At 38.6% G+C, this 23,400-nt stretch overlaps 1 protein-coding gene across 21 annotated transcripts in view; it reads right to left on the bottom strand.

Annotated features, from left to right (window-relative positions):
• Positions 1–8,714: 8,714 nt before the first annotated feature.
• Positions 8,715–23,400, bottom strand: part of LOC106145044 (uncharacterized) — a 685,031-nt gene continuing 670,345 nt past the window's right edge. For 19 of the 21 annotated variants that reach the window (XR_013436662.1, XR_013436669.1, XR_013436663.1 and 16 more), the window contains one exon: positions 8,715–22,716. The gene's annotated coding sequence lies outside the window, so the exon portion shown is untranslated. The remainder of the gene's footprint in view (positions 22,717–23,400) is intronic. The other 2 variants (XR_013436673.1, XR_013436671.1) reach the window with 2 other exon arrangements.

Raw genomic sequence — 23,400 nt, 5'->3', positions numbered from 1 at the left:
CAGCTTCAGCAACTGAACAAGGCACTTTGCAACTCAGTGAGACCTTGTCTCTAAACAAAACACAAAATGTGACTGGGGATGTGGCTCAGTGGCCGAGTGCCCCTGAGTTCAATCCCTAATAAAAAAAAAAAAAAAAGATTCTCTACCTTCTTTGAATCTGTTTCCTCACCTGAAAAATGGTAAAAATATTACCAATCTCATGGGAATGATATAAGACAATAACTGTTTGTAAAGCACTCTGCCAATAGGTTGTGCATGCTCAATAATGAATGAATTGTTATATAAATGAATATAAATGAAATGATGTCATTCCAGAACCAGTTATTAGCACTGGTAATAAAAAAGAAGTTAACTAAAAAGAAGGTGCTAGAGTTTGTCTTAGTTGAGAGTAGCTAAACAGTTCCTCATTCTCTCATGATAGGCTATAAAGTTCATTGATGAAAAAGATTGAAAAGTGAAAATACCTTGTTTAACAGGAGTTTATGGATATTTATCACCACAATAGTTGTTTGTATTTTAGTATTCCTCAGACCGCTGCCTTTACTTCTGTCTGATTTTAATTGCTAAGTGTATTGTCAGCATTGCATCTAGGATCCTTAATAAGATTAAAGCTAAATGACATATTCAAAGAAGTTATAGAAAAAATGAACCATTCTGTAAAACTGGCTCATCTCACCTGGAAAGAATAGTGTTCCAGAGTCAAAAACAACAGGAAGAACTTTAAGACCCAGATCTGATCCTATCACCCATCTGCCCCAGGGACAATCCTCAAATCTCACCCTCCTAAAGGACCCTCAGGATCTCCAAGGGTGCTCACAGGCCACTTCTTCCCTGTTCTTAACAAACACTCTCTTTCCCTCTCAAAAGTGTCCTGTTGGGGAAATGAAGCTGTGGTCACCTACCTGCACACCTACCTATCCCTTCCCACTAGGCCTTCATCTGGGCAGACTGTGCCTCCTGACAGGAGCAACTCTCCCTTCCTTGTCACAGAGCAGTTTCCCCTCAGCCTGAGGTACCCTTCATTCATTCAACTCTAACATCAACTCTTCTGCAGTCTTTCCCAGAACTTTCCTCTGGTCTGATTTGATTGAGCAAACACCTTAAGCCTAGGTATAGATTGAAGAGTTTCTTTTTGCTTTTTTTGAGGAGTTTTTTGAAAAATAGATCCCCAATGATTGGGAGGCCGGAAATCAAAGTCCATGGAGTCTGTCTGTCCCTCCTAATTGATCCATCATCGTCTTCTGCATACTTCTTTTACAGACATATGTATCTCTATTAGGACCAATTTACCTATGAGTTTCCTTTAGGTGACAACAAACTCCTTAAGGACAAGACCCATAATCCTCACCTTCAGTGTGCTTCCAGTGACAAGAATGGTGCTCAATAAGATACAAAATCAAATGAATAGTCTCTCCGCATCCACAGGAGACTTGTTCCAGGATTCCCTCCGATAATAGAATCTACAGATGTTTAAAACCCTTATATAAAATGGCATAGTATTTGTGTTATGGTTTGTATATGATGTGTCCCTCAAAAGCCTATGTGTGAGACATTACAAGAATATTCAGAGGTGAAGCCAGGCACAATGGTGCATGCCTGTAATCCCAGTGGCTTGGTGTTAAGCAACTCAGTGAGATCCTGTCTCTAAATAAAATATAAAATAGGGCTGGGGATGTGGGTCAGTGGTTGAATGCCCCTGAGTTCAATCCCTGGTAATGCCTCCCCCCTTAAAAAAAGAACGTTCAGAGGTGAAATGATTGAATAAGAAAGCCTTAAGCCAATCAGTGCATTGAGCCTGATTTGGGTTAATTGGGTGGTACCTGAAGGTAGGTAGGGTGTGACTAGGAGGCGTTGGGTGACTGGGAGCCTGCCTTTGGGGACTTCTATATTTTGTCCCTGGTAAACAGACCACAGACCACACTCTTCCTCACTGTCATGTCCCGAGTCCCTTTCCTCCTCCATACTCTTCCACCTCAAGGCTAGAGCAATGAAACTGGCCATCTATGGACGGAGATCTCTGAAACCATACGCCCCAATAAGCTTTTCCTCCTCTATATTGTTCTTGTCAGGTCTTTTGGTCACAGCAAAAAAAAAAAAAAAAAAAAAGCTGACTAAAACAATTTGCTACACACATTCTCCTATGTACTTTCAGTCATCTCTAGATTACTTCTAATACCTAAATGCAGTGTACATGCCATGTAAACATTGGTTGTGCTGTACTGTTAAGGGGATATAATAACCAAGGGCAAATGGCTGTATGTTTTTGATATAGGCCCAATTGCTCTGAGTGCTTTACCACAGAGCTACACCCTCAGCCTCAGCCCCAACCTGTTCCCCACTTCCTCTCATTTTAAGGAGGATCTGGTAAAATTTGCTGAGGGTCTTACTAAGTTGTTGAGGCTGGACTGGAACGTGCATCCTCCTGCCTCAGCCTCCCAAGTATCTGGGATTACCGGTGTTTGCTACTGTGCCTGGCTCCACAGTTGGTGAAATCTACAGATGCAGAACCCACAGGTAAGGCCAACTGTAAATGCAGATGTTTGCAGGGCACATATTATGTGCCAGGTAATGCTCTATTCTATACACTTTTGGTGTGTAAACCCCTTATTTTAGAAAAGTTTCTAACCCCCAGGAGTATAAAAGCCTGAAAAGACAAAGGATATCAGGGACATTAAGGTACTAATAATTAGCTCTGAAAAGTACAAAGTGTGACAGTGAAGTTTATTTTTAACAAACAAACATTCATCTGAAGAAAGGATGCCTCTTAAAACTCTTCTACAGTTCTCAGCACACTGGGTATCATGGAGTTGTTTCATGGCTAGGCACCCAGTGAGTCTCAGGAGGGAACTTTGTAAAGGTGACTGGCAACCCTTAGGGTTCCACTCCTACTTCCCACCCTTCCTGGCTGCCTTGTGCTCCATTATCACATTGTACCCTTGAAGTGTTTTATTTTCCATCTCAGACCTCTTTAACAACACAGCTCCTGCAATGCCTGGGAAAGAGAACTCGGCAGGGTGCAGTAGCACACAGGTATAATCCCAGTAACTCAGGAGACTGAGGCAGGGGGATTGCAAGTTCAAGGCCAGCCTCATCAATTTAGCGGGGACTAGGGGTGTAGCTTAGTGGTAAAGCAGCCTTAGGTTCAATCTCCAGTACAAAAAAAAAGAAAGAGAGGTTGGGTTGGAGCTGGGAATGTAGCTCAGTGGTAAGCTCCCCTGGGTTACACACAAACACACACACACACACACACACACACACACACACACACACACACGGGGAGGGGGTCCTCTTTACTCCTTTAACCCTTCAAGTCCAAAATTTAGTGCTCTCTGCAGACATCCTAGGATATTAAGGAGAAATTATGTAAGGTCTTGTGACCTACACAGAAGTAAATGCATTTTAAATGTACAATTCTGGTAACAGTGTCAAGTTATGGATTTCTAAACGGCAGCCATAATCATGATCTAAAACAGATGGTCAAACCGCAGGCAACAGAGTCAACAGAATTTTCTGCCATCCCAAGAGGCTAACAGAATCCAAGAGAAGTATCTGACATCTCCTAAATTGGTAAACAGCTCAAAACAATCTTAATTAACAGTTTGCTGGAGCACTTAATGACAGAAAGCATGCCTCTGTGGAACCTGGTATTCTCAGGAAACTCTTATATTACTATCTGGATGATTAAGATGGTTTAATGCCCTGGTAAAGGAGTTCAAAATTAAGAATTAGGAAATCTTGTGTTTTGTCCCAAATCTGATGACCTTGGCCAATCATTTGAACTCTGGACCTGTTTCCTAGTCTCTAAAATGATGTCTAAATTTCTTCTTTTATCTTTCAATATATAGCAAAGGCAATGAGGGGTGAGTGGGGGACCTTAGTCAGATGAGCAGAGTTTTTTTTTTATTACACTGAAGTAAAATTCATCTACCAATATATGACAAGAAGCTCGGTAGGTGAAAGTTAACTACTTTTATTTCTTTTGTTACCAGAGTTACTATGACAGGTAATTTTTTTTTTAAACTGGAAATATTGATGCTTATAACACAGTAAACCACAACATCTACAGGGAAGAGATCTTTCTTAAATTAACGAGAATGTGTAACATTGTGAATTAAGAAATGTTGAATGATTTTTTTTTATTTTTTTCACAAGGCCATCTTTAGTCCCCAGTGTTGTCATTCCTCTGGAACCGCCTTTGAAAAGAATGGATACTCTTTTCAACATTTCTTGTCACCCAGTACAAGAATCTCCAGTAAGGAAAGACTCCACAACAGAACCTCAGAAAGTAAAGCTAAACTGCAGTCCCCAAAGTTTCAGCCTGAAATAACCCAGAACTATTTAGGTCTAGATGCCAACAGGCAAGTAAGTCTATTCTGTGTTTCTTTTTCTTTTTCTTTCTTTCCTTCTTCTTCTTCTTCTTTTTTTTTTTTTCAGGCTCCCCATATTTCTTTTATAAAGAATTCCTCAAGGACTATGTTCAACTTTCTAAGAGAAGCAAGAGAGCATGCGTGCGTGCCTGTGAGGTGGGGAGGCCCTGGAAGAAGAGATGGGAGAAGTGGAAGAGGAGACAGGGTGCAGGAGAAGGGGTCCAGAATTAAGCTCCCGGGAAGGAGGCCCACTGCTTCTCAAGTTTCCATTTGTAAACCCTTTACCCGGTTCTGTTTGGGCTATTGTCCTGAGTAAATCATCCATTGAAAATCAAGCTCTTCAGCTCATTATATATTCTTCATTTGAGGTGACCAGAACTATTTCCTGAAACCTGGTTTGGGTGCTAATTACCTACTCAAATACCTAGTAAATACCTCCATGGATTTGTCATAGGAAAAAATTCACTTTCTTTTTATTTTTCTTAAATTGAGCACACTTATTGCAAGTTCCTCTTTCCACTTTCTAGTCATGACAAGAAAAAGCCAGCGAAGTAGAAGAGTCCTCTGTGAAGTGACTTTTACTTCCCCTCAGCTACCCGAACACCATCAAATCTTTCCTAGCTCTGGTTCAGTTGCCCAGAAATGATTGCCAAAGCAAGCTTCATATTTTTATACAGAGGAGTAAGCTAAGTAAGCTGCTCCTCTCCCCCTTCCTGCCCCTCCTCCCCCTCCCTCCCCACCCCCTGCAGACAATCACCTCTTTTTACAAATACCCTAAGAAACTTTTCTAAGGAGAACCTGCCCTCATAAGTATTTCTCTCTTAGATTTTTAAATAACTTTTTGTTAGCTTCCCTTCTTAATCCTCTCATGAAAAAAAAAACACCTCAAACTCATAGCATATATCTTGCCGTAGTGATATGATGATATTTCTATCAGTTTTGTAACTGAAAAAAAAATCTTTTAACTGTAGAAGAATGCTCATGCATTTATGCATCCGAAATTGATTCAAATACAACTTTTGTTGCTTTTTCTTTCCATCTCACGTCTACATAATGTAAGTCCAAAAGGATGAGTGTCAGTGTCATCTTTAAAGGAAAAAAAAAAAAATCAAATGAAGCTAGAGAAACAGAACTAAACCACATGGATAGAACTAATGGGAGTCATTACTTAAAATGCACCAGACTTCAATCTTGTATCCCTGGAAAAGAAACTGGAAGACTGGAAATGCATCGATTTCATTCTCTGCCTATTGCATCCTGACCAGGCAGGATTTTCCCCCTTTCCTTAAGAAAGCTGAAGGTGAAGACTGTCTCTATGTGGCACTGTGGTATAAGTGACCACTGTTGTGGAGGAGAAAAGCCCATGAAGCTTAAAAATTTTGCAAAGAGAAAACAATCCTCCTGCAGACCACAGTAAATAAAATAACAGCAGTGGGGTGATTTGCAACCATGTAACGGGGCTTTTGTCTGGGTCTATTTCTCTGTGCCTTGAGGGTTTCTGTGTTCCTTCTCCGCAGGATCTCAGTGTTTCGCCCCTCCATTACAAAAGCCCAGGGCTTGAGCCCCTCCTCCAGCTGTTCACCCCCAATCTTGCCCATGCTGAGGCTTACTTACAGCAGACTGAAGAGTTTCAGTGGGGTGCAGGGCAGTGCAATTTAGGATTTCTGCAGTTCAGGGTGAATTTTCAAGAGTGTATCAGAGAGGGGAGCCAGACTTAAAAATAGCCTTTACTCATCCTATTAACCATTTCCTTGCTGAATTGGTTTGTAAGACAGGGCCAGCAAGCGGTTTTTTTTTTTTTTTTTTTTTTGCTCCAGTACTCCAAATCTGCTACAGCTGCCTCTGAACAGCATGTAGAAGATGCACACTTCACCCGGTCTTGGATAAGAGCTTGAATAAATGTTATGATTCACTACTAAAAGAAGTATTTAAGGAATTGTCGTATTCCTAAATAAGCCAGATTCATGGGTGGAAAGAAGGGGAAGGATTAGAGAAGCAGAGAGACAGAGGGAGGAAAAGAGAGAAGGAAAAAGCAATCTTGGCGAATAGAGGAGTGAAGACACCTCTTGTTCTGGTTTGTATTGATCTTATTTAAGCATGGGGAGAACTGATGAGTCTGTGATTATTTTAATGACCATGAAACCTATGCATTCAGAGAAATAAATGAAGCTATGTAATCACCTTCCAAGTCAAATCAAAGGATGATGAAAGGGACTAGGGGGAGGCGCGTCATTATATAATAGCATTTACATCACATAGGGCTCCACAGGCGAAGGTAAACCAGGATTGAAGCATTTGGAGGGGGAGAAGTGCCTAAAATTCAGCACTTTATGTGCTGTGACCTAGTTAAGGCAATGAAGGGTAAGGTATCGAAGCAGTAATTGTCTCTATTTACGCATTTGGGTAAGGGATCCACTGATGTTTCAGATTTGAGTTGTTTAGAGAGCGAGTTAAATTTTAGAAGTGCAGCAACATGAAAAAGAGAGTAAGCAATACATTCAGAGATTGTGTGTGTATATAGATATGTATGTAAATGTATTTATTTTGTTGGGGAGGATACTGGGGATTGAATCTAGGGGTGCTCTACCACGGAGGTACATCCTCAGCCCTTCTAATTTTGAGATAGGGTCTTGCCAAGTTGTTAAGGCTGGCCTAGGACTTGCAGTTTTCCTGCCTCATCCTCCTGAGTTGCTGGATTTACAGGCATGTTCCACCCCACCCAGCTTGATTTTTAAGTAATAATGAAAACACCCTTTTTTCAAGTGGCAAATTTCTGATTATCTTAGGGTGACCATATTTTAAATTTTTCTTCTTTTCTTCTTGTTAATGTAACATTGTAAAATAACGTGAGTATTTGCCTCAAGGGGAGATACTAAGAAAACATGAGGAACTGAAGCTTCCTTTGAGCAAGAAAGAGAGGACAGGTAGAGATGGAGTTGACTGGCAGATTGATGCTTCGAAAGATGAGCTCTAATTAACTGATTACAAACATTTGTGATTTTAACAAACTCTCAGGTTTAATAGCCTACTTCTTACTGAGCAGAAAGAGCCCAGCTCTGGAATCTGACAGAGCTGGTTTCCAATCCTAGTTCTACTTGTTAGTTGTCTGACTCAATGTAAAGCATTTAATGCGTCTGTCTCAGTTTTCTCATCTGTAAAATGGGAGTAAATCATTTGCCTCCTTGGAGGATTAAATAAGGTAATAAGTGGAAAACACCTGGGTATATGTGGCTAAGTACTCTATCACAATGGCTTTTATCATTAATCCTATTACTTTAATTAGGTAGCAGAAATTCTTAATGAAAACCCTTAAGAGTCCCAGAAATATAAAACCTAATAAAAAATATAAAAACATCAAACATTAAGGCTTCTGATGATGAGTTTGTTATTTTTCAAACTCTGCTACAAATAAGGTTGTCAAATAAAAAACAGTACACCCTGTTGAATTTGAATTTCACATGAAGAAAAAATATTTTCCAATATAAGAATGTCCCATGCACCACTATATTAAAAAAAAAAAAAGTTGTTTATCCGAAATTCAAATTTCACTTGTCAGCCTATTTTCTGTTTGTCACCTGGCAACCTGACTACCAGCAGTGAAGACCTAAATGAATTAAATAACTACTTCTTTACCTCAAGTCTCTATTGAGGGACCAGGAAAGAAATCCTTATTTCAAAGAGTTTTTAAAAGAATATATAAAATTAAAAATTTTTACATATCCAGAAATAATCCATCAAGAGGGGGAAACAACTACCATTTTTTCTTCCTAAAATTTAAAAGATGATTTTTTTTTTTAATAATCTCTCACCCAAACCACAACAATTTGCTGTTTTTAGGTTCACTTGGCCAGTTCTGAAACTGAAATGAGTTTTGTTTTCTCTTCCCTTACTCTAGCTCAGGGTTCCATGGAAACTTGATTGCACATAGACTTATGGTGTGATGGCACACCAACAAGACAGACTGAGATTCTTTGTCCAGAGGAAGGATCCTTTCCAGAAAAGTGGTATCATGTAGGTAAAGGGAAATGTGTACCCAGGAAATGTTTAGGTCGATGGAATAAATGCACCAAGACAGGATTAGGAACATGTCTATGACATTTTGTATTTGCTGAACTCTTGGTTTCCCTCTGTCATTCTGTTTTCCAGATAAGGCCGTAGGGTGAGGAATTCAATACCAAGAGTGGAGAAAATGCACTCGGGCAAAATTCAAACACTTACATCCACTATAAGGTTAATACTTGAAGCATGAGCTCTGAATCCTTAATTCCATGAGCTACTGCCTAAGTAAGGGGAATGTTAATAAGGATTTCTGACTTAACTTTATCAACAAAAGACACTGTACTGAAGTTTGCTTTCACACATATTTACTGAGCTTTGTGGTAACATGGTTGATAATACACATGCTTATATATAAATTCATTAATATCATTAAATGACAAGAAAAAGGAAATGGACTTCAGAATGGAAATTTTATTTTAGTTTCTTTAATCTTAAAAAGTTCTAACGTTGCGATTTTTTTTGCCCCTGCTAAGTTCCCTTATTCATCACTGTCACAGATGTGTTCTCTTAATTTTTAAATTGTATCAGGTCCCAATAATTGCTTAAATGCCACAAATCTATTTAAGCATTTCTCAATAAATTTAAAGGACTGGTTGGTTTTGAAAACTTCTTTTAGATAGCATTATCTTATTGTCTTTGTTGCATCTTAACTTAGAATTTAAAACAACATAACACACACACACACACACACACAAATGAAAGTAAACAAAAAGCTGGAAGAACATAAGAACAATGCATTTGCCTTTGAAGGGCAGAGAAAAAATCATGGGTAATTCAGGCCAGTTGATTTCTAGAGAACTCCAGCTATCAGAATGACTTTGTTGGGAGCAGCCGCTCAACGGTCCTGACCATTACATGTCAATCTGTCAAACCCACAAACAAAAACACCACAGGCCTTAGCACAAATGGCATATGACAAATGCAGATGTGGCTCTGAAAGAATCCTTTGCTTTTTAAACACCTGCAAGAATTCCAAAACAACTGGCATGCCTTCCACCGGGCCATAGCCACTCTCCTGACCCTGAGTTCGAAGGAAAAAATGCCTAGAATGTACAGTATTTCATTCCCATTTGGAAAAGCGGTAGGGGACTGATGAGGAACAACTCCCGTGTTGATATCGCAATGCCATGCACCTGCTTTGGATGGAAAAAGAAAGAGTTTATTATAGGAACAGCAGCATTTTTTAGTTTCTCAGTAAGAAATTGTGAGCAAATTCAAGGGTGTTTTATTTATTTATTTATTTTAAGATGGTAACCCATCCCAAATTAAAAGGCCCATGGAAAGGTTTATGCCAACACCACCTCCCCTGCACCCTGCCCCAAACAGGTACATTGTCTTCCTTTTACAATTAAATTGCCTCCCACATTTTAATTTAGGCAGATGAGAAATTTGCAGTACCTTTGCAGAGTTGTATTTCCTAGATACTGAATAGCGAAAAAAATAAAATGAAATTTAGTTTATACTTTTATGGACTTTTTTTCTTTTATAAAAGGTAAGCAAGGGGCTGGGGATATAACGCAGTTGGTAGAGTGCCTGCCTTGCAGGCACAAGGCCCTGGGATCAATCTTTAGCACCACACACATACACACAAAAAAGGTAAACAATCCCAAAATAACTTTCTCCTTCATGAACACTTTCTGTCTAAAAAATGTACTACCAAATAAAACGTAATTCATTTGTGGGGGCTGTTTACCCACTGGGTGCATTTTAGCTGGTATCTTTTGAAGAGTCTGGCTCATAAAAATCAGTATTGTGAAACAATGGCTCACATAAGTTTTTCTTCTTTTTTAAGGCTATCAGTTGGTAAGGACAATGCCCCTTTAACCCAGCAATTTTGGTCACCAGGGTAAGTTATTTGATAGTATTTTTCATGTCATCCATAATAGCATTCTATCGTAATATATATACATAGTAACAAAATAGAATCTCTTGGGTTACTAGTTAAACTGTAAATATAGATAGGACCCTAATATGTTATCAGAAAGAATGTCAGAGAGAGCAGGCTGCCCAGGAGCAAATTACAAAGTTTTGGCTCCCAAGAATGAGATGTGTTGTTTGTTCTCGCACACTGCAGCTGCCTCCCCGCCCCCCCCCCTTTTTGGTGGTTTATTACACACAAGCTACTAATGAATGGGAGCCGCTGTTTTACAGTACACCACACTTACAGGACTTATCTCTAGGCCTACCACAGATTTGACTGATCAACAGCAGGGCACCGCCATCATAATTCTTCCTAGAAACAGGAGTATAAAAAGGGGTTTGTTGGAGGTTGGCTGGGTCTGCAGAGAATCCTGCCCGCAGGGCTTGCCGATGCCATCACTAGCTGTTATGGTCTTTGGCCTAATAAGGTACAGAAACAAAGATTGTTCACTTATTCAAGAAGACTAAAGCACCAGAATGATGGAAAGTAGAGGCAGTAGGGCATACATCCAAGCAGGATTAAGGCCACAAGTGCAACTTTATAGGGCTGTCTGGGTGGCAGAAGAAGGATCTGCAGCTGAAAATCCAGTTCAAACATAATTTATTATATGTCATTCATAGTTAGAGGTGGCTGTCATGGGGAGTTAAATTGTTGCATTGTGTCCCAACTGATTTCGATAAGAATTTTCACAAGCTTCTGACATATTATCATAACTCAGAAGCAGAAACAGAAGAAACAAAGGTTATCAATTAAATGATTCAATAATAGCTGAGAAATATCTTTTTTTTTTTTTTTTTTTTTGGTGGTGGTGGTGGTCCTGGGGATTAGAACCCAGGGCCTTGTACATACCAGGCAATCACCCTACCAGCTGAGCTCTATCCCCAGCCCAAGAAATATCTTTTTAAAACACTGTGATGCTTCATTTTTTCCATCCTTCACTTTAAAGCTACAATATATTCTTCACATTTCTAAGTGTTAGCATTTCCCTCATTGCAGTAAAAAATTACAACTTGCATCTTCTAGGCATTTTCAAATTTTCAGGTAAACATCAACCGGCAGGCGGACGGGCGTCGTTTATTTCCCAACCGAACGCTAACGTTGTATTTAAGAGGAAATTTCAACCTGGAGAAATCATTTAGCTCAGTCCTAAAGTTAGTGAATGGGACTGGGGATGTAACACAGTGGTGGAGAGCTTGTCTAGCATTCATGAGGCCCTGGGGTCAATCCTCAGGAGCCTGGAAGGAAAAAAAGTCCCTTAAGGACATTGAGTGATCCAGCTGAGAATAAAATCTAAAGTTCAGCTTTCTAGTTTTTTCATTATACTTTCCCCATGATGAAAGTATAGCAAGACCAGCAATATAAATATTGGTATATACATATTATGGAACATAATATGCATATAATAAATATATCATATAAAGAATATATATGTTTTTTAATATAATGGATTTTTAAAGGAATTTTCCCACAGTGAATCCTGTGCATTTTGAAGTCATTATCTCAAGATCATATTTGACTAAGGTTTTATCATATTATAAATGGACAATGTGGCCAGATAAGGTGGCTCACCCCTGTAATCCCAGTGAATACGGAGGCTGAGGCAGGAAAGTTGCAAGTTTGAGGCCAGCCTCAGCAACTTAACAAGACCCTCAGCAACTTAACAAGACCCTCAGCAACTTAGCATGTCTCAAAATAAAAATAAAAAGGCCTGGGGAAATGGGTGTGATGGTGCATGCCTGTAATCCCAGAGGCTCAGGAGGCTGAGGCAGGAGGATTGTGAGTTCAAAGCCAGCCTCAGCAATTTAATAATGTCCTAAGTGACTCAGCAAGACATAAAATATTTTTATTTTTTTTTAATTTTTAATATTTATTTTTTAGTGGACACAACATCTTTGTTTGTATGTGGTACTGAGGATCGAACCCGGGGCCGCACGCATGCCAGGCGAGCGTGCTACCGCTTGAGCCACATCCCCAGCCCCATAAAATATTTTTAAAAAGGGGTTGGGGATGTGGCTCAGTAGTTGAGTGCCCCTAGGTTCAATCCCCAGTACCAAAAACAAATCCAACATATATGAACTTATGTTCTATGAGTACAATACCTTAAAGCCAATATTATTGACTTCTATATACATTCTTAGTTCATGAAAATCTTATTATCTTAATATTATTGAATAGAGTGTGATAGAGATACAAAGTTTGGGTATAAGGTATAGATTATTAGACTTGTTTTGTTCTGTTTTTAGAGACGAGGTCTTTCTATGTTACCCACACTGGCCTCAAACTTCTGAGCTTAAGTGATCCTCTTGACTCAGTCCCCAAGAAGCTGGGACCACAGGTACCTGCCACCCTACTTGGCTGAGGTCAGTCATAATGGTTCTCATTACTGAAGATGTAGCACAGTGATAGAGAGCTTGTCTAGCATGCACGAGACCCTGGGGTCAACCCTCAGGAGTGTATCACCTGTAATGACCTAACATCAATGTGGCCGTTTTTCAAATAACATTCTCCCCAAAATAATCAAACAGCAAGTTTTTTTCTTCTCTCTGATACCATCATATTTTATTTATCCTGATTGCAAACCATGTAAGCTCTTCATATGGTGTCTTAATTTTATCGTTAGCACTTAGGACACTGCCAAGCCTGCTGTTCCAGTCCATCTTTGAACATGTCCCTTCCTATCTCCACTCACGCCTGGTTTTCCAGCAATCAACTTGGAGTTGCCTGGTGCCTATTTCAGGATGCAGAAGAATGTCTTTTTGTAACATAAGGACCACTGTATTTGTGAAGCTATTCTGCATCAAATGGGAAAATCTGAGGTAAGAAACTGTGGCACTGTGTTAAACTAATTCTCTTCCGAACGCTGATACTATGTGATCTCAGGCAATTTACTAAACTTTCCTGAGCCTCAGTTTATAAAATGGGGATATATTACCACCTGCCCTTTTTGCATCCTTTATTTTACATTCAAGGATAATGTATTAACAGTTGGGCTAGGGTTGTGGCTCGGTGGTATAGTGCTTGCCTAGCATGTATGAAGGACCAGGTTCGATCCTCAGCACCATATAAAAAAAAACCTAAATAAACAAAATAAAAGTATTGACATGCACAAAGCCCTGGGTTCAATACCCAGCACAACAAAAAACAAAACAAAATATTGTGTCCATCTACATATAAAAATATGTTTTAAAAAAAGTTATTAGCAGTTATTTTGAAATGGAAACATTTAGAAACAACCTAAGTGACCATTAACAGGAGAATGGTGAAATGAATTCTGATTCAATCCTACTGAGAAATTAGGTAGCAATTAAAAATGAATGAAATAGATCTCTCTGTATTATCACTACATTCTCCCTGAAATGCTGTGAAGTGAGAAAGTACATATAGTAAAATATTATTTGTCTTAAAAAAAAAAGTTCCTGCATGTATTCATATAACAATTAACCCTTATGTAATTCTTAGCCATGGTCAAAAGTAGTTCACTTCTAAACTCACTTAATCCTTAGAATAGCCCAACAGGGTCATACTGTCATCATCCCCACTTCCAGATATGAGAAAACTAAGCTCATACAAAAAGTCACTGAGTGGGAACTCAAGTGGTCTAGATCTAGAGTCTATGCCCTTTACTGCGTATCTATAATCTATTTATCCACCTGTCAATCTTTCCATTCATATATTCGCCTTATCTGAGATCTGGAAAGATACCTTTGAGGCAGTGACAACAGGCACTCTTTTTATCTTGTGCATTGCTTTCACTTCTGTTTCTATAAACCTCTGTATTGTTGGACATGCCATAGTGAAATTTAGAATTATAGTACTGGGACAGATGATGTACAACTGTAGTAATGACAAAGGAAAAGCTTTACAAACACATTGTCCTTAAGTGGGTACTGAGGCCTATGTCAATAATTTGCTTTGGGTGGAGCCTTAAATGTTTCAATTATTGCCAGTGCAATGGTACCCACCTGCGATCCCAGCTCTTCAGAAGGCTGAGGCACAGGGATTGCCAAGTTCCTGGATAACCTGGGCAATTTAGCCAGAACTTGTCTCAAAATAAATTTATAAAGAAAGGACTGAGATGTAGCTGAGAGGTAGAAAATTTAATCTCCTATACTGGGGGGGGGAGTTGTCATTGTTAGCATCTTTGAGGACAGGAGGTGTGGCCCATTTTCCTTCTCGTCAATACACTCTCTGCATAGAACCCAGAACACATTTTGCTCCCTGAGAGTACTCAAAAATTTTGTCTTCTGATTGAAAGGAGCCTCTATGTGAGACTTCTGATAGGACAGAGCTATAATTTAGGGCTAGGCAGTCCAACTGAGCTCAGTTGAAATTAGGTATATGATTCTGGACAATTATCAGGCTTTTCCCAACTTGATTAAACAACCACAGACAAAAATGGGTGTTTACCATTCCAAGCCCTTGGGTCCTTCCTCATTATTTACCTCATATTTCACTCCAATTTGGTGTTCAGTTACCTCTTTCAACCCATTTTCCCTGTAAGTATATGTGGGCCAGCATCTCCAATCTTTAGGCCTGGGATTTAGTTGGCATTTGACTTAAAATTTCATTTTATGATTTCTTTTCTCTAGGGGGTGCTGGGGATTGAACTCAGGGCCTCCTACATGCGAGTAAGTGCTCTACCACTGAGCTACACCCCTACTCCTTTGAGTGGGAGTCTCCCTAAGGTGCACAGGCAAGCCTCTAATTTGTGATTCTTCAACCTCAGCATCCCAAGTAGCTGGAATTACAGGCCACTCCTCCCGGTTTCATATTAAGAAGATTGACACTTGGGAGTTCATAACCCACTTGAATCTAATGTATGAAATATGATATGTCAAGAGCTTTGTAATGTTTTGAACAACCAATAAAAAAAATGAAAAAAAAGAAGATGGACACTTATAAAAATACATTCATTTCCTGAACATCACCAAAAACATTTGTATTCATTTACTAAGTTAATTATTGCAGGATGATTCTGATATTGCCAGAATGTGCTGTATGTACTTTTATTCCCTGCTTTTTTGCCTTCCAGTATATTTTTATCAAAGATCCTAAGCGTGGCTGAGCATGGTGGCACGTGCCTGTGATCCCAGCAACTCAGAAGGCTGAGTCAAGTTTGAGATCAGCCTCAGCAACTTAGTGAGGCCTTAAGTAACTCAGCAAGAGCCTGTATCAAAATAAAAAAATTAAAAGGGCTGGGGATGTGGCTCAGTGGTTAAGCAACCATGGGTTCAATCCCTTGTACAAAAAAAAAAAAAAAAAATGTTCTGCCCGTGTTTGTACAATTGGCTGTTAGTTTCTAATTGCAAGATGTCTCTGTGGTCTTTTAAACATATGTATTTCTGAACTTTTCATTCATGTGTATAAATATGAATGTAGGGCTTCAGAATAAATGACAGAGTAAAAAAAAAGATTTTTTCTGTCTTTGGGCTGAAGATTTATTCTCATATCCTTTGTATCTTTTGCCTGTAAAGGACAAAAAAGTATATTTGTAAGTCAAAGTGCCTATCTGTGACTCTTTAAGGAGACTCTGGGAACCTACAGCAGAAAAGAAGTGACTCATGACAACTTTGAAAAAGAATGATTGCTTTTCCGTGAGTCTTCATTATCATATTTAAGATGTTATTTCTCAAATAAGAGAAATCAATATACAAATGAGGATATGGGAGCACACAGAGGCACTTAGATCCCGGAATAAAATACTGATAGTCTAACATACCTCACCACTGAATTTTAACTCTTGAAAATAAATGTTTTTATTACTTTCATGACACTTATGGTGATATATCCTAAATGAGTAAAGATATAAAATGATCTATTAAAAATAGATAATATTCAAACTCATTTTGTGCTATCCTAGAACTTTATTTTAAATCCATTAAATAATTTCTGTGGGACACCATGCAATCAATCCCTTCTTCCTCCTAGAACAGAGTACAAAATTCCACATAGCAGGGGCTTGATCCCATTATCTTTGAATAATGAGGAATTCCCTATATGTTTTATGGAAGGCATCAATCATGCTTATTCAATGAATAGTAGACAACAATACTTATAAACAGCACAAGTCCAGGTTTTGCTGGTAAATTAAATCCCATAACCACAAATGTTATCTATCAGCAATCATGTGCTCCTTTCTTACCATCCGGTTGTGTCCCAGTAAAATCAATACTGGAAATTGAACCCAGGGGTGCTTAACCACTGAGCCATATCCCCAGCTTCTGATTTTTGGGACAGGGTCTTGGTAAATTGCTTAGGACCTCATAAAGTTGCTGAGCTGACTTTGAACTTAAGACCTTCCTGCTCAGCCTCTTGAGCTGCAAGGAATACAACAATAAAATCTTTAACTGAAAAATATCATGAAGTAAAAAATGCATTTAACATACCTAACTAACTGAATATCATGGCTTAGCCCAGCCTGCCTTAAACATGCTTAGAACACTCAACTGGGCCTGTAGTTGAGCAAAATCAACCAACAGAAAATCTGCTTCATAATAGGGTGTTGAATATCTCATATAACTTTTTTTTTCTTTTTTTGTACCAGGAATTGCACTCAGGGGTACTTAACCACCGAGCCACATCCGTAGCCCCTTTTTTATTTTTTGAGATAAGGTCTCTCTAAATTGCTTAGGGCCTCACTAAGTTCCCAAGACTGGTCTTGAATAGAATTTTCCCGCCTCAGTCTCCCAAACTGCTGGGATTATAGGTGTAAGCTGCTGTCCCCATCTATCTCATGAAATTTATCAGACACTGTAATTAAAGTGAAAAACAGAATGGCTGTATGAACATGCCTTCCCACAAGTACAAAGTTGAAAAAAAACATTGTCAAACTATCACAAAATGGGGAACTGTAGGTACTAAAATATTCACGATATCACCAGGAATGTAGCTCAGTGGTACAGCACTTGCCTGGCATGTGTGAGGCCCTGGGCTCAACCCCCAGCACCAGGAGGGGAAAATCACAATACCAAGAGGTAGAGAAAAAGGTATAACAGAAACTACAACCCAAATAATTGGCTTTTTTTTTTTTAAACTTTTGCATTGATTTTCCAAGTAGACGTGGAGATATACTTTTCCTTTCAGAAGAATATGGGACATTTTTATGCCTGAATGACTTGCTTAAAACTTTACTAGCATCCAGGTACAATGGTGCACATCTGTAATTCAGTGACTTAGGAGACTGAAATAGGAGGATCACAACTGAGAAGCCAGACTAAGCAACTTAGAGAGACTCTAAGCAACTTAGTGAGCCCCTATCTGAAAATAAAATTAAAAGGGGATGTAACTCAGTGGTCAAGGGCTTCTAGGTTCAATCTCCAGTACCAAAGGGGCAGGATGAACTTCACTTAGAAAAATTTGCCATTGTTAAGTAAATTCTAGCTGAGTGTGGTGGTGCACACCTATAATTCCAGTGGCTGGAGAGGCTGAGGCAGGAGAATCACAAGTTCAAAGGCAGTCTCAGCAACTAAGCAAGGCCTTAAACAATTTAGTGAGACATTGTCTCGGATAAAAAATAAAAAGGGCTAGGGCTGTAACTCAGTGGTAAAGCGCCCTGGGTTTAATCACAGGTACCAAATAAATAAATAAATTCTAATTTGCCCAAGTTTTATTAATCTGTGCAGATTGACAACAGCCTCAGGAGGAATGGAGGAGAAGATAGGGAAGTGGGGAGGAAGAGGAGGAGATAAAGAAGAGAAGGAAAGAGGAGGAGGAGGAGGAAGAAGAGAGAGAACAGATCTTTGAAACCACAGTATACCGAACAAGGGTAACAAAAGAAAAGTGAGAAATCTCTGCTATTTATTTAACTTTCCAATGCCAGCTAGCATGACACTTGGATGTACTTATTTGCAAAGTATATGTAGCAATTTGACAAACTTCTTTTCAGATGAAATCCTAAAAGTGCTCTTCTTCTTCCTCCTGCTCTCCCTCTTTCCCCTTTCCCTTTTCCAACATGAAAGGCTAACCAATGGCTTAGCTGGTTAGACTTTAAAGATATCAAAAAGGAGAGCTGGGGATGTGGCTCAAGGGGTAGTGGGCTCGCCTGGCATGTGTGCAGCCCGGGTTCGATCCTCAGCACCACATACAAACAAAGATGTTGTGTCCTCCAAGAACTAAAAAATAAATATTAAAAATTCTCTCTCTCTCTCTCTCTCTCTCTCTCTCTCTCTCTCTCTCTCTCTCTCTCTCTCCTCTCTCACTCTATCTTAAAAAAAAAAAAAAGGAAATTGCCAGAATCTATGACATTGAAAATTGATCCCTCTGCCAGGTGATATGGTACATTCCTGTAATTCCATGTAATTCCAGTGGTTTGGGAGACTGAGGCAGGAGACTGAGGTAGGAGGATCACAAGTTCAAAGTCAGCCTCAGCAATGGTGAGGCACTAAGCAACTCCGTGAGACCCTGTCTCTAAATAAAATACAAATAGGGCTGGGGATGTGGCTCAGCAGCCGAGTGTCCCTGAGTTCAAACTCCAGTACCAAAAAAAAAAAAAAAAGAAAGAAAGAAAGAAAGAAAGAAAAAGAAAAGGAAATTGATCCCTCAGTATCAGATTTGGGGAAGAAGAAGAAAAAAGAGGAGGAGGCTGAGGGGAGTCTTTTTGAGGATTCTCCTACTTATTACAAGTTTAAACTGAAGGGAGGGTTTTGTTGTGCAGTATATCAGTACAGCATAATATATTGAATTAATTAAACCCTGTAACCCTAACTGCCCTATATTTAATTAATTAATTTACTTTGTCTTTTTCTTTTTTGTGGTGCTATGGATGAACCCAGAGGCTTGTGCATGCTAGGCAAGCATTCTACCATTGAGCTACATCCCTGCCCTGTAATTTAAAACCAGAATACCTAACAACTCCCCCCGCCCCGCCCCTGGGGAGAACTGGGTGCTTTACTACTGAGCTACATCTCCAGTTCCTTTTGATTTTTTTATTTTGAGAATGAGTCTTGAACTGGTGATCCTCCTGCCTCAGCCTCCTGAGTCGCTAGATTGCAGGCATGTGTCATCATGCCTGGCTCTAAAATCTTTTGAGTAACACAGGAAGGAGAAAAGGAGGACAAGAGGAGGAACAAAGAAGAGGTAATGAGAGAGTGAAAAAATAGAGAAGAAAGAGGGAAAGTAGGACAGAGAGAATTGGAAAGATGCAGTGAGAAAGGGGATGGAGAGAGAGAAGGAAGGAAGGATAGAGAATGGACAAACTGATGGATAGGAAAGACGATCCTGTTTTGGTTAGGGGCAGCTGTTAAAGACACATGAAATAAATGAAATGAGATTAATAATAAAATAAGAAACTTAAAATTTTCAAAGAGCATCTATACAAACTTTTCTGTTAATGTGAGAATCTTTTTGCAACATTGAGGATAGAATCCTGTCTTTCTCTATTCCCTCTTCCACTGAGCTACACTCCCAGCCTGAGAATTCTTATTTTTGCGTTTCCTAGTTCCATATAGTGGAGACACCAGAAGTTTGGATTTGGGGGGTTGATCACCTACCTTCATATCAAAATGAATGCTCTCAGTGATGTCATATTTTTATAGAAAAACCTTAGTTTATGTTATTATTGATACAGTCTCTTGATTGCAACATCCAAACAGTGTAGTTGCTTTTATTTTCTTTTTCTATATATGTTTTTATTTTGCCTAATGATAGAAAGCTTGACTGAATTTTCTGGTTCCCAGCACACATCAGGAAAAAGCCTTAATTTAAGTACATATGAAATAACTAACTCAATTGTATGTAATTTAAGAAATAAAAATAAGAATTTTCATATTAACATTCATACTGCCCACATTACACGTTTAAAACAAATGTAATTAAAAACCTAAGAGCCCAGTGTGGTGGTGCACTCTTATAATCCCAGGAACTCCTGGGGGATAAGGCAGGAAGATCACAAGTTCAAGGCCAGCTTCAACAACTTAATGAGACCCTGTTTCAAAATAAAAAAGGGTGGATAGTGGCTCAGTGGTTGAATACCACTGGGTTCAATCCCCAGTAGAGTACCAAAAACAAAACAAACAAACAAAACTAAGGAGAATCAAACGATGATGTTATCCTTTTGTAATTCTCAATTTCTGTATGTTTAGAAAGATTACATTGATATAAATGAACTAAACCTTTTATTTATTATTCTTACAGCATTTTGTGAACTTAATATATATATATATATATATATATATATATATATATATATATATGTGTGTGTGTGTGTGTAAAAACCCAAGAGAGGTCTAGGGATGTAATTCAGTTGGTAAAGTGCCTGCTTCACATGTCCAAGACCCTGAGTCCAATCCCCAGCACCACAAACAAACAAACACACACAAAAAAAAAAAAAAAGAAAGAAAGAAAGAAAGAAAACAAGATAAAGAAAAGCAGTTTTATACAACTGTGTTTATCCAAACTTGCTAAGATGTTAAAAGATACCAGTTCATGAAAATCAAAGGGATCAGGGCAGGGGATGTGGCTCAAGCGGTAGCTCGCCTGGCATGTGTGCAGCCCGGGTTCGATCCTAATTCTTTGTTGTTTTTTATTTTGAGACAGGAAATCTATAGTTTTCATGTATATATTTTAAATTCCAGTGCTAGAGGTGCAGCTCAGTGGTATAGTATTTGCCTAGGCTGTGCAAGGCCCTGGGTTTGATTTCTGGTATCACAAAAAATTTAAAATTTTTATAAATTTTTACAAATTCTGGGTAGTTTTTTAATGTTTATAGGACTGCCCATGTTTAATTTTTGGAAACTTGACTTTCAGCTCTGAAAGTCCTTTTAAAACACACACACACACACACACACACACACACACAAATTGGTAAAATTTTTAAGAAGAAATAGAAATTTTTTTAATCATATGTTATTTATTTATTTTGTTCTGGAGAATGACCTGGGGCTTCATGCATGCAAAGCACATGCTCTCCCACTGGGCTATAATTTAAGTCCCTGTGTTTCACCTTTTTTAGTCTATGAGATAAAAGTTTTGCCTTTTTTTCTTTACTAAAGATTGAACCCAAAAGTGCTCCACCTCTGAGCTACAGCCTCAGCTCTTTATTTTTATTTTAAGACAGGGTCTCAATAAGTTGTCCAGCCTGGCCTCAAACTTGAGGTCCTCCAGCTTTAACTTCATAAGTAGCTGGGATTACAGATGTGTATTACCTCTCCTGACAAAACTTGGCTCTTTAATATAAAATGTAAAATAATTAAAAGCCTATTTCTGTGGGTTAATCACTTGAAACAGAAACTGTGAAGTCTAAATTGGCACCCCAGCTGTTGCATTGATTAGGTCAATCACAGTGTGCAAGAAAAGGCATCAATATTAGTTATTTTATAAGATCCTTCTAAGGATCAAACAAAATCTATGAATTGTGTAAGCTATAGGGCACTATTATTTATTTATTTATTTTTGGTGCTGGGGATTGAACCCATGACCTAGTTCATGTGAGGCAAGCACCTACCAACTGAGCTATATCTCCAGCCTTAGATTAAAATTTTAAAATAACAATTTATCTAATTTGAAACTAGAGTTTATGCAAGATATCATTCCTGTCACTTCACATCCAAGCAAAGGTATCACTTTGGAGCCACAGTTTTAACTGAAAGGAAGTAGAGTGGTCACCTCTGACAGATTAACAACCGGGAAGAAAATAATCTACAGTTAGAGCCATGCTGCATTAGGGGGACAGTGTAATCGCTAGGACAATCCTTAATACAAAGAAATAGAAGACGTGAGTCTGAAGAGGGGCAATATCAAAGGTACTCTTTATTAAGAGTGAAACTTTGAAATCCATCTATTTAAGATTAATCACTATTCTTTTAGTTAAGCTGTTGTCATCTCTAACTTTCTTTGAGTAGAAAATAATCTACACTTCCAACTAAGTTATTCATGGTCCAATTTGTTCTCAGAATACTATAATAGGCTTTGTGAAGATAAATTTTATAATAGGGATTTAACGTAGTGAGAAGCCAGGACACAGAGGCCTTCCAACACAAAGAGAGTATATGTGTGTCAACTGCTCAATCCCCTCCCCCTCTCCTGACACCCTCCCTGTTCCCTCTCCCAAAAGGATATTCACCCCTACTTAAAAACTAATTTTCACAAAGGATCCAGATGAAATGGCATCTCCACAGCTTCAGAGCACGATTGGTTTAGCCACTGCAGTGTTTTGGGGGAGATTTTCAACGGAGCTGGGAAAAGGGTGAAACTTGGAGTAAATTCCACTGGAAGAAGGAATGCTGGGGAGAAAGAGAAATATTCACAATCTTTCCTGGTGGTAGTTTTGTCTTGCTAGACGTTCACATGTGCGCACTGAGTTTGCCGGCTAGAACTCGCAAAGAGAACTCTGCTTTCCTAGGGGGGGAAAAAGAAAACTTGCAGGATGAAATCCTGGAGAAAAAGAAAAGGAAAAGGAATCATTGACTGTTTATATGCATAAGTTTTATTTTAATAGTGTTTGATATCTCAAGTACACAGTTGAAAATAATAGTTATTCAAAGACACTATTGATTTTTTCTTGCTTTTTAGCTGTAGATGATATCAATTTCCATATTTATAATTTTTCTGTTATTTGTATCCAAATGAAGTATGTTGGTTATTTGTTTTACAAAGTAGCAAAGTACTGAGAGTACAACTTTATCTCATTCCAGATTCTTTTTTTTTTAAGGGGGGAGGGGATGTAAGAGTTCCTTATTTTCCTATTTTGATCATTTCAAGACATGCAAAATATTAGTATTTAAAATACTAGAGGGGCTGGGGTTGTGGCTCACCAAGCATGCGTGAGGCACTGGGTTCAATCCTCAGCCCCACAAAAAAAGTAAAATAAAGACATTGTGTCCACCTGTAACTAAAAAATAAATATATTTTTAAAATAAAATACTAGAAACCCTTCACCTATCAATGTATTTTAATAGCTTCTCTTTTCTGTACTATTACATCCTGCTGAACCTATTTTGTTGCAAATCTGCTCATCTTATTTGCATGTTTGTAACAAAGTATAAAAGGATAAAGACTCATTCTTCATATACAAACTTTGGTTTAATAATCCTATAAATCACATGGGGATTCTCAAGT

This window comes from Ictidomys tridecemlineatus, chromosome 3 (genome assembly GCF_052094955.1).
Source record: "Ictidomys tridecemlineatus isolate mIctTri1 chromosome 3, mIctTri1.hap1, whole genome shotgun sequence".
NCBI lineage: Eukaryota > Metazoa > Chordata > Mammalia > Rodentia > Sciuridae > Ictidomys > Ictidomys tridecemlineatus.
Note: the sequence above shows the minus strand (reverse complement) of the source record. Positions and strands in the feature narration are given on the sequence as shown.